Below are 11,741 nucleotides of genomic sequence, written 5' to 3' on the forward strand. Positions count from 1 at the left end.
CTTTGAAAAGAATTAGGAACGGCAAGTTGTTTTGCAGAAATGTAATGTGTAGGACTCTTGTTATGTTTGTCATACCCACTCCTGACTCTGAAAGGACTTCATGGCATAATAAGATCCTGTAATGACGCCTAGTAGTTTTCCAGTTCTGTATTTAATACTGAGCATTGTTTAAATGATGTGAGTAACAGGCCCTCCAACAGTTCACAATTGAGAACAGAGACACTCATGTGTACTTCCAATTCCCCTATTAGCAACTGTTACCCTGCACATGCCTGATCTCCTCTGATCTTGGAAGCTAAGCAGGGTCAGGCCTGGTTAGTACTTGGATGGGAGACCGCCTGGGAATACCGGGTGCTGTAGGCTTCTACCATAGTCTTTCGAGACTGAAGGTTGCCAACCATATACCCAGGTCTGAACTACACACATATGACTCTGTAACTCCTCCCTGAAAGCTGTATGCCAGGAGTCTATAGCCAATGGCAAGGAAGACTATGGCTCAGTAGAGAAGTAAACATGGCTCTTTTCAAAAGAGAGTTACCGTATCCCCAGAATGACCAGGAAGGTGGCAGTTATCTGCTTGCCTTCCCTTGTACTTGCACAGTAGCATCAGCAGACTGGCTGGTGCTGAAGAGTGCTCTGTAAGAGTGCAGAATGAACTTTACCACCTTCTTCATATGATCATAATCTTGGAACAAGTCCTAAAACAACTATCCTTAAAAACAATGAATACTGGTATATCTTGAAGTACAGGAGCTTGTCGTGACACCCCCCATAACCAAACTGCCATAGCCGTGCCCTACTAAGACTGTACAACAACAAAATCAACTTTGAGTTTTTTTTTCCTTCAAGTGTTTTATTCTCCTGCCACTCACCCCTGCTGTGCAACAGATTATGCCCCAGCTAAAATTCTAGCTCATTTCATCCCAAATTCTTCAAGAGGGTTGCAGTAGATTAAAAAAAAAAAAGTATGAATGTTGGAAAACGGGATTAAAGAATATCACAGAGAAATATGAATGACGTATTACAGTGCTAGCCTTTGCATGTTTACTCAGAAGTAACCCCCATTGTGTTCAGTAAGGGCTTACTCCCAGGTACAACGGCATAGGAGTGCAGCCTTAATGTAACATGAACTACACGTCGGAACTCAGGCAGCCCTCGGGAAGGATGATGGCCTAGAACAGGACTCGCCAAACCCTATCCAGTGTTCACCCAAATTGTTCCGCTGCTCTGCTGCATTGTTCTCCAGCTGTGTGGGTATAGGGATGCTCTGGGTAATCATGTCAATGGCCCAACGTCCCAGCAGGCTTTGGATCAAGATGTCTGGGCCACTGCCCAGGGTGCTTACATGGCTGGAGAACAAAGCAACAGAGCAGTGGAATGGTAAGAGCTGCTCAGGATGAGAAAGGAGTTTTTTGTGTGCAGCGGTCTCCTGTTTGGAGACTGCTGGCCTAGAAGGCCTATAATGTATGCCCCTAGGCAAATGTCTCCGTTTCCCTCCTGCTGAGCCTGATCTCTTTTTCTGCTAAGATCCTTTGAAAGACAGCAACTGAGCTCTCCTGCAGCAGGAGTAAGAGTATCAGCAAGAAGTCCTCACTTGTTCTTCCTCAACAACACTCCTGAATGTGAGATATACCACAATGGCTCATCAGTACACTTATCTTGTTCACATTACTGTAATTTGTCAATGAAAACATTGACAAGATAATGGCTAGGGGGCAGGGAAGTAGAATAACATGAAAACAACTCTAGAAATCTGGTTACTGAGAATGCAAGATGCAACTTTACATCTTTAAATGGCTCTATAGAGTGTGTAGCTCCCCCCCCCCCCCACAGATGCTCAAAGCAACCTTTTTTGACCTGTGGGAGCTGCCTGAGGTGATTGAGAAGACATGGACCCCCCCAGCAGCAAAGATGGCATATCAAAAGGGAGAGAGATGATCAGGGAGGACATTTTTAAATGGAGTAGAGAGACTTGCAAGTGCTTGTGGGTCAGCCTTCACCATCTTCTTTGTAGTGAGAGACTGTCCTTAAAAGTCAAATGGAATTTAGAATGACTTTTCTGGGAGGGGAACAAGGCAGCATTTGCTACAAAATACCTGAAGGGTCACGCAAGGAAAAGAAAAGAAAGAAGCTGCAGTAAAAATTGAACATTGACCAAAATGGCCTGCTGATAGGGTCCAAAAAAGGTAAGAGCTTATCCTTTGCAGGCCCATATGGTAAACCTCAAGAGGGAGAAAGAACATGTTAAAACATGCAGCCATAGACATCCCATTCAAGGTATTCTTCAAGTAGAGTATTCTATTTATGCTATTAGTCATCGTCACATCAATGATCAGGAAGAGATACATACTATCTTATAATAACATATATATCTTAAGTTGTATACTGGGCATTCTCAGGCTCTTTGTTGTCCACTGGGTCTGAATGTTGATGTGGTTTGGCTCTTTGCTTTGAAAATGTTTCTGACTTCTACTGTTTGCAGCATTCATTTACATTAGCCTATCCTACTCCAGCTTCTGAACTGAGGAGGTAAGCTCACTGTAGACATTTTCCTGGGGATCATGTGCCTAAGGGGACAAGCACTCCCAGACAAGTAGCTCCCTCCTTCCCATTCCTGGGTCCCTGAGGTTACTTGAAGGAAAGGGCACTTTTCAAATACTCAGAGTTTCTTTTCCTTATTAACATCAATCAATACTCCATACATCAAAGCATTACTATGTAAAAAGAGCAGTTCCCCAGGGGTTCATTTCCAATTACATGCAGAATGACAGCATTAAAGCGAAATATGTCATTTTTCTTCTAGAAATTTAACGTGGGAAAAAATTCATCTCTCTGACATGCATTTTGCCCCACTCTGCCCTCCCCCATATTTTTATTTTTAGTGCTGCCAAGGATTGTTTCCTTAAACCACCCCCCAAATATTTTAGAATGTTTAATAGAGTGGACCAGACTGGGTAATACTCACCACCCCTTCTCCATCTGTTCTATCAAATGAAAGGTTCATAAGTTTACCCGATCTCCCCTGCCAGCTGGCCCACCTGCACTCCCTCCTGTCACCTGCTCCCCAAATGCATATACCAAAATTGGGCCACTGATTTAAGCAATAATATCTGGTAGGAGTGGCTGACGCATGTTTGATTTTTATGTATGAAACCTGTAGTAAAATGTGACATCCCTATGTGGATGGCTGGAGACACCAGAGCAGGCAGGGCAGTTTCACTCACGTTCTTCTCTGCATAATGGTCCAGATTTGGGGGAAGGAATTCTCAATATTGGAATAGTCCAAAATTCTGTTTCCCACAGTGGTTCACCAATGGCCTACCTGTTGCCTCTAGGAAGTTGGCAAGCAGGAATTGAGGTATGCTTTGTCTCTCACACTTGCTCCCCTGCAATTGGCTTTCAGAAACACACTCCCTTTGTTTAATCTCACAATGGATCTGCTCATGCCCATGAGAGAATAGTTACAGCTCAAAACACAGTCAGCCCTGTTTGCCACAGGATGTGGTGACGGCATCTGGCCTGGATGCCTTTAAAAAGGGATTGGACAAGTTTCTGGAGGAAAAATCCATTATGGGGTACAAGCCATGATGTGTATGCGCAACCTCCTGATTTTAGAAATGGGCTATGTCAGAATGCCAGGTGCAAGGGAGGGCACCAGGATGAGGTCTCTTGTTATCTGGTGTGCTCCCTGGGGCATTTGGTGGGGCCGCTGTGAGATACAGGAAGCTGGACTAGATGGGCCTCTGGCCTGATCCAGTGGGGCTGTTCTTATATTCTTATGTTCTTAAATTGTGAGGGCCCTAGAGAGGAAGCAGAATAGTAGAGTTTTGTACGTGGACAACTAAGCAAGATTGGAACTCTCCGTCAAGCTTGGGTTTGGTTGTATGATTTAAAAGAGGAAAGAGTGCTGTACTAGCAAAAACACAACTGCTCTATAGTGTATGATGGGGTGGCCGAACCACGGCTCACAGGCCACATACAACTCTCTGACATATAATGTGCAGCTTGCGGAAATATGTTGACTGAGCTCCCTTTTGCATCACAGTTAACATAACAGGTAAACAATAAGCATTGTTGAAGCTTTATAATTGACCAGGTATAAACTGAGAGTTCATTGGATTAAAACGTATGTTTAATGCTCATGATGAGTAAATATATTTAAGAATTTAAATCATTCTTAAATACTGTGACTCAGATATCTGAAGCTTATCATATGTGGCTCTTACATTCAGCAAGTTTGGACACCCCTCGTATATAATATGTTAACATGTATAACTATTGAAAAAGAGGTTTCACTGATGGTAAATGATGAATGACAGGCTGTACAATTATGTCACGGTGCTCAGGGGCATGTATTTCTGTGCACATAAAAAAAAAATAATAATAATGCAGGTATTTATATACCGCCTTTCTTAGTCCTCAGATTTCTCCTCAGACTTTATTCAAGGTGGTTTACATAGGCAGGCTATTTAAATCCCCATAGGGATTTTTACAATTGAAAGAAGGTTCTATCTTTCAAGAACCACAACATTCAGGTGTTTCTTTCTTGATCTAGCCGCACATTCTGGCCTCCATCCTCCCATGCTCAGAGCAGATGGAATAACTCGGCTCAGCCTGTCAGCTGCTTCAAGGTCGCACGGTGCCGGTGGCCTCGAACTGGCGACCTGCGGATGTTATCTTCAGGCAAATGGAGGCTCAACCCTCTAGACCAGACCTCCTGCAAATATTAGATGCATCTCCTCCCCAGTGGTGTCGCTAGGGGGGGTGCAGGCTGCACTGGGTGACGTGCACAGGAGGGGGTGATGCACACTTGGGGGGTGACATGCTAAAATCACGGTGGTTAGGAGTAACCCCACCATGTTATATACCATGAACACTATATGTTATATGTTATATAACCAGAACACTGGTTCTGGTGTTATGTGAGAGTGTAAAGACCATCTCCCTATCCACTCTGTCCATCCCCTGCATAATTTTGTATGTCTCAATCATGTCCCCCCTTGAGTTTTGGTGGGTCACCAAAGGGAGATGGAAAGAGCAGATAACGAATTACTTCAAGCCCTGAGGCTATTCAACAGTCAGATACTGCCAATTACCCTGCAAGTAGCTCAGCTCCTGCAGTTTGCAAGCATGTTAAATATAGGGAGAGAAATGTTTGAGGGTCTTTCCTGCTTATTATTACTTATAAATAAGTAAAAAATATTTATTTCTAGATCTCCTTGGTCTAGTCTGGTAAACCGAGGCAGGGTCCTGATATATTTCTTTCTAGATCTCCTTGGTCTAGTCTGGTAAACCTAGGTGGGCGGGCCTGATAGCGGGCCATTTTAAAAAGTGGATCCTGGTGCTAAAAAGTTTGGGAATCAATGGTACATCATGCTTCTTGAGGATGTTTGTGTAAGTTTATTTCCCTGTATCTTTAGGAGGTGTCCAGATCTTGTAAGATTTGCTGGAGCCAAGCTGAACCAAACAAGTAACCCCCTAGTAACTGGACAAAGAGGCACTTTTTCAAAGGGTGCGCCTCTGATATTGAGCAGGGGAAGAATAACTGTCCCTGTTCATTCAACACAGTGTCTTGTCTGGTGACTGTTTGCTCATTTTTTTCCCCAGCATCTATGTAGATCAGGGGTGTCCAAAGTTTTTGGCAGGAGTGCCACATCATCTCTCTGACACTGTGTTGGGGGCCAGGGAAAAAAAGAATTAATTTACATTTAAAAATTGAATAAATTTACATAAATTAATATACTAGAGGTGGAAGTTATATGAATGAATGAAGGTCTTGCTGAGACAAGGCCATGAAGCCACTCATGCTAACAGACCAAATGTTTAATGAAGCAAATGTTATGCCATGCTGTGAGTGTATGTAGCCATTATGCTGAAACTAATCATTTATGCAAATGTTTACTTAAGTTAATGAACCAAATGTATAGCAATGCTTATATGTTCAATACCAGAGAGCATTATTCTGGTCCTTTGTCTCCAAACTGAAGCATCAGGCAAGCTGTAAATCAAGGAATGTTTTTAGCTAAAGCTGTCAAGGACAAGATAAGGTACAAGCTTCAAAGCACTAAGAAGCTGGAATTTCCAGCTGTCAAGTTTAATTGGTAAAATGATAAATGAAGCTAGGCTGAACAGATTAGTTTCATTTAGAAATACACTTCCAAGCTTGAATGTTAGAACAACTGAACAGAGAATCAAAAGGGGATTTTTGCATTCAGGCTTCATTAAACCAGAGAAGAAGAACATTTTGGATTCTAAGACATGTCAGACAGACTTTCCTGTTATTTTATTAGTTCCTTTTTGAACCAAATACAGTTTGGTTAAATACTGGGAAGGGCTGTTGAAACCAGAGTTTCATGTCAAAGGATCACAAAGTTAGCGTGTAAGCCAAATAATGCTTCAATATTTCAATAGTTATTGTTTAAAATGTTAGTAGCAATGTAATAGTTTAAGAGTGAATTTTAGCTGTTAGAATAGTTAGATCAAAGCATGAAATACACAGAAAGGGGGAAATTATTTACTTAAAGCCACAGGTTTGAAGATTGCAACTTTGAAGAGGCAGATGTAGCAAAGCTAACTAAAAAGTCTAACAAGGAGACTGGAATGTGGTATACTCCTCAGATAAGGTTCTTGTCTTAGGCAAAAGATACTTTTAATTGGAACTCAGAGACAGATTTACACAACTTAAAGTGAGATAAGGAGGAGTCAGGAAGCAAGATACACTTGCACCAATTAATTGAATAGGGTTACATACAGGTTAGAGAGATAGTACTAACATTTTAATGGGGAAGAAGACCTTGGCTAAGACAGTAAATCTGTTGCTAATTAAAATGGAGTTTGACAAATACAGACATCAGCAGAAACAGACAGGAACAGATAAGCAGAAATGAACAAGATAATATGAAAAAGCCCCTAATTGGCAAAACATTCCTAAGAATCTCTGTCAAGAGGTAAACGCTGGCAGAAGGGGCTAGATTTAATTGAAATAAAGAGAAATGTTTCTTAAAATCTTTGTTTCCAATAAGAAAATAGTTTGTCTTGTATTAAATATATGTTTACGCATAGAATAGACCACTATACATCACAAATAGAGAATCACAAATAGAATAAAGGGAAAACCAAAAGCTTGGTTTAAACATAGGTTAGCAGAAGACTCACAGTGATTAATGAGCCCAGACGGAAATAATGTTGAATAGATAAGCAGGTGGCTCTCATGAAGGTCAGGGGATAATTGCAAAGGACATATCAAAACCTAGTACTGTAATAAACGAGTAAGCAGTGCCACCTAGTGGTTTTTGAAATATGTATGTATTTGCCTATTTGGAACTTGTAACTTGAAACTGACCAATCCTGAGAGAGCCTCCATCTCTGATGTCATAACCTCAGCCAATGACAGTGTGAGATTCTCAGACAAGGGAGCCAGAATTGAATATAAGCAAGTGGCACACACTGGAACATTGCTTTTTTCTGAGAGTTCTGGGAGTTCCCACATAGCTCCCATTGCTCTCTTCTTTTGGACAGGAGTCCCTGAGAAGCCCATTGCCTGCAACGAATAAAGCTTGCAAACGATCACCACTCTTGCCTACTGAGTTTGCTTTTGAACTTTGCTGCTGACCTTGCAACATAAAAGGCCTTGCACAAAGCCAGGCTGGCTTTTTCTTTGCTGCTGCATCACAGACATGAAAGAGCAAGTAGTGGAGCAGAGCCCACATCCCACAGCCAATGTGAGAGATCAAACAGTCGCCCTCATGCTGAGAGCAGTTGCGTCGAGCCAGTGTGGGCTCCAGCAAGTTACCAGAGGGCCAGAGGCTCATTGGAGACTGGCATGTCCCTGAGGGCCACATTGGGAATCCTTGAGGGCCGCAAGTGGCCCCAGGGCCAGGGTTTGGGCACCCCGGTGTAGATCAATGCTTCCCAACCTTTACTGGAAGGTAAGGGAACCACTGAGAGCATGTGGTTGGTTGGCAACCTTCAGTCTTGAAAGACTATGGTATAAGCCTACAGCACCCAGTATTCCCATGTGGTCTCCCATCCAAGTACTAACCAGGCCTGACCCTGCTTAGCTTCCAAGATCAGATGAGATTGGGCATGTGCAGGGTAACAGTTGGTGCAGGGGCAATTCATCTCAAATTGTTACCCTCTACTCAGTTCCAGTACTACTGTAAAGCTGGATGAACAACTACCTATGACGTGATTATGTGATGGTGAGTTGGTGTGCCAGGTGGGAGGATAGAAGTGTGCATTTGTGCTCCTTTCTTACCTGATCAAAGGGGGCCAGTTGGAATGTCACCTGAACTGGCTCCCAGTGAGAGCCAGTGCTGCTGGTATGATTTACGGGCCCACAGCATATGTTGGAAAATTGACTTGGGCCTCTGAGATTCAGCAAACGGCACGTAATGGGCATTTTCACCCATGTAAAATTAATATACAATTATACATACAGATCACACTGCCATATCTGACTGTAAATACAAATCAGGCAGTCAAAATGTAAAGAGCAGAAACCAAGAAAAGCGAAAGAAGCTAAAGGACACCAATTAATCTTCCAGTATTCCAAAACAAGCAGTGGCCCATGGTCGTGTTGCAAGTTTGAACCAGATAAATGTATGCTTGGTTATTGGGTGTCGGGGAAACTATCCCAGGAAATCAGGTACAGTCTGATTGCAGGCAATCGGGTACATATGGAATAATTGCTATCCCTGATTATATTGTGATTATAGTAATACATCTTCTTGGTGTGCTATTGGTCTTGCCCCACAAAACATTTTCCCCTATTTGTGGAGAATGACTGGACTGTGAATAATTTGCAAGGTTTAGATGGCTACCCTCTTTGTAGTAAGAATCCTTGTTTGGGAGACTGATGTATGGGCAGGTTGGGCATTTAAATAAAAATGTACTTTATTTCGGGGTAGAAAGAATGTTTCATGGTGTCCCTTGTGACAGATGGACATTATGTGTTCTGCTGGCTCATAATAAAGCAGGAACAAAGCAAAAATCCTTAATGAATTATTTTTAACTCATGTTACCCTCTTGCCTGGCCTGTGAACTTTACAAGGGCACCTGGCAGCTGCTGCTGTTGGAAGCGTAATACTGGGCTAGGTCACATCCAGCAAGGCAGTTGTGATATTCTTGCATCACAGTTCTTGCAAGTCCTGAGCATAACAGTGGGCAAGTCCTGAGCTTAAGTAGAGATGTGGTGAGATCTGGGATCAGATCTGCTGTAACAGTAGTGGTTTGAAGTTACCATGGAGGAAATCCAAAGACGGATATGGAGAGCAGCCCCACCTATATGGTACAGGCAAGTTTATTTCCATGGGGCATCCTAGAATGTTTGAGTTGGATGAAAGTGACATAGGATGGAGAAAGAAGATAGGGTCCTCCCTGCAGAAAACATCCAATTTCTCCTCTCCATCTACTTTCTGGGGAAATGCACTTTTGGAGCAGGATAACCAGAAGAACACACATAATTTGGCAACCAGGATAATTGTTCAGTCTGCTACAAGTTACCTGTACAAAGTCACTTTCCAACATGGGGGCCAGCCTGAGTAAGTCGTATTCGCCCAGGTGGAGTTGGCTTTGCAGGGGTCCTATCTCCCTGTCGAAAAGTCCTTTGCCTCCTGCTGAGAAATTGGATGTCCTGGTGCCTATCATCCTTCCTCGTCCTAAACCAGTGTGCACTGTTGGAGAAGAAATATGAGAGGCAAGACCTCTAGGAGTTAACAAGGGTTCCTGCATTGGACAGAGTTAAAGTTCCACCACCTTCAAAGGGGAGTGGGACTTTGGCTCAGTGATGGAGCACATGTTTTGCATGTAGAAGTTTTCAGGTTCAATCCCTAGTGTCTCCAGGTCTGGCTGGGAAAGACCCATGATCTGAAACCCTGGAGAGTCACTGACCACCACTATGGACAATGGTGAGCTTAATGGACCCATGGTCTGACTCCAGGTAAGGTAGCAGCATACGTACCTAGCAGCTCTGTGGAGCCTTGAATTGATTTAATTATTGCCTAGAAAGAGGTGGTAGAATTCTGGGCTGCACCACTTTGGACCACAAGTGGGGATGTTAGATTTTTGAAACAAAACTCTGCATATAGTAAAGTAACACGTCAAGGCTGAAGGGTCATCTGAGCATGGGGATGTATTACTTTGGAGAGTGCTCAAAAATATTATCCTTCCCCTGCCTGCTGCTTGAGACAATAGTTCAGAAGTCTGAACCTCATTCTGCCTATTGCATAGATCAGGACTCTCCAACCTGCAGGCTGGTTCTGGGGTTTGGAAAAAGCTCCCCCCCTCCACTTACCATTCTGTATCCTTGTGCTCAGATCAACTTGAAAGAAACATAGCACTGTGGCAGAACTGTAAGTGCTGCTTGAAAGGGGAGGGCTTTTTTGGAGCACAGTTTTGAGATCTCTGACTAGATTGACATGTGCATGTATGCACACATTAGCATTTAAGCTTCTTTGACTGAGTCTGGGTTTCAGGACAACAGTGAATCTGATTCTAATAACTTTCAGGGTGGTGTTCAAAACACAGTGTGTTTAAAGTATCTGTCACCCTATTTTGCAGGAGTTCAGGGGTTATTGCTCCCTCTCTCTTGGGATCAGGCTGAGAGAGAACTCAACCCAGGGCCTTTGAGAGGAATTTTATCCAGGGAACAAAGTTTCTTCTCCAATGGATCACAACTACATATGATCACGGGATCATAATTTCTACAAATTATGATACATAAGACTGTGAATGCCAGTCTTCACACAATATATGCAAACATTTTTTGGTTGGTTGGCAACTTTCAGTCTTGAAAGACTATGGAATAAGCCTACAGCACCCGGTATTCCCCGGTGGTCTCCCATCCAAGTACTAACCAGGCCTGACCCTGCTTAGCTTCCAAGATCAGATGAGATCGGGCATGTGCAGGGTAACAGTTGAGATCCCAGGAAATTTCTGCCTCCCCTTTGGCACCTGGGCCCCCTTTCTGACTCCAGTGCCAAGTTTGATATACCCTCTGCATCCTCCCCTTATGGGCCCTGACTTAACCCTTAATAGTTATTGGGGTTGTCATTTGAGGTATCCTTGGCTGACAGCCCCCCTCCGCAACCTCTTCCAACCCTCCAAAAGAACTTGTGGATATGTGACTCACCACTGTCTTTTGTAGCTTGTAATGTATGGTCTTCAAAGCTTGCTGTCCACAGCTGATGGTGTAAGCCTCACCCTCCCCTAGGTTGGTGTGTGTGTAATTTTGTGATGTCACCATTGTCTCTATGACCTTTTTAGCCCAAGCATTAATGGGTGGGTGGTGGTAAGGAGGAAGCAGACATATTTCATTGGATTAGCCGAAGTCATTCTCCATGCCTGGGACAGCTAAATTCATGGGCAGGCTCTTCTTTCACACGCTTCCCTCCAGCACCACAAACAAGAACTGAGTGAAAGAAAGGTGGGAAATGGAGCTACCCATAACCACATTTGGTGGTATGTTGTCATTTGTGAAATCTAGCCATGCGTTCTTCCAGTCTACCAGCAGCAATTTCATTTGTCCCTAAACCCAGTGAGAAGGCTCATGCCTCTTTGGGTCTGTGATCTCCCATTTTCTTTAGGTTCCCAGGGTGTGAGCACAGGCAAAGGAGGGCAGAGCTTCTGTATCTTTGTGTTAAAAAGGTGAATTTCACAGACGCTGCTTTGCTTACCTCTGCAGCACAGTGATGTGACCAACTGCACCTGTCTAAATGTCCTATGGCAATATATGTAGAAAT

At 43.3% G+C, this 11,741-nt stretch overlaps 3 pseudogenes; 1 reads left to right on the forward strand and 2 right to left on the reverse strand.

Moving 5' to 3' along the window:
- The first annotated feature begins 242 nt into the window (after positions 1-242).
- LOC136654481 (5S ribosomal RNA) lies at positions 243-363 on the forward strand (annotated as a pseudogene).
- A 7,629-nt stretch (positions 364-7,992) lies between these two features.
- On the reverse strand, positions 7,993-8,112 carry LOC136654838 (5S ribosomal RNA; annotated as a pseudogene).
- A 2,695-nt stretch (positions 8,113-10,807) lies between these two features.
- LOC136655150 (5S ribosomal RNA) lies at positions 10,808-10,924 on the reverse strand (annotated as a pseudogene).
- Between the last annotated feature and the right edge of the window lie 817 nt (positions 10,925-11,741).

The sequence above is a fragment of the Tiliqua scincoides genome, chromosome 5, assembly GCF_035046505.1.
Source record: "Tiliqua scincoides isolate rTilSci1 chromosome 5, rTilSci1.hap2, whole genome shotgun sequence".
NCBI classification, from domain to species: Eukaryota; Metazoa; Chordata; class Lepidosauria; order Squamata; family Scincidae; genus Tiliqua; species Tiliqua scincoides.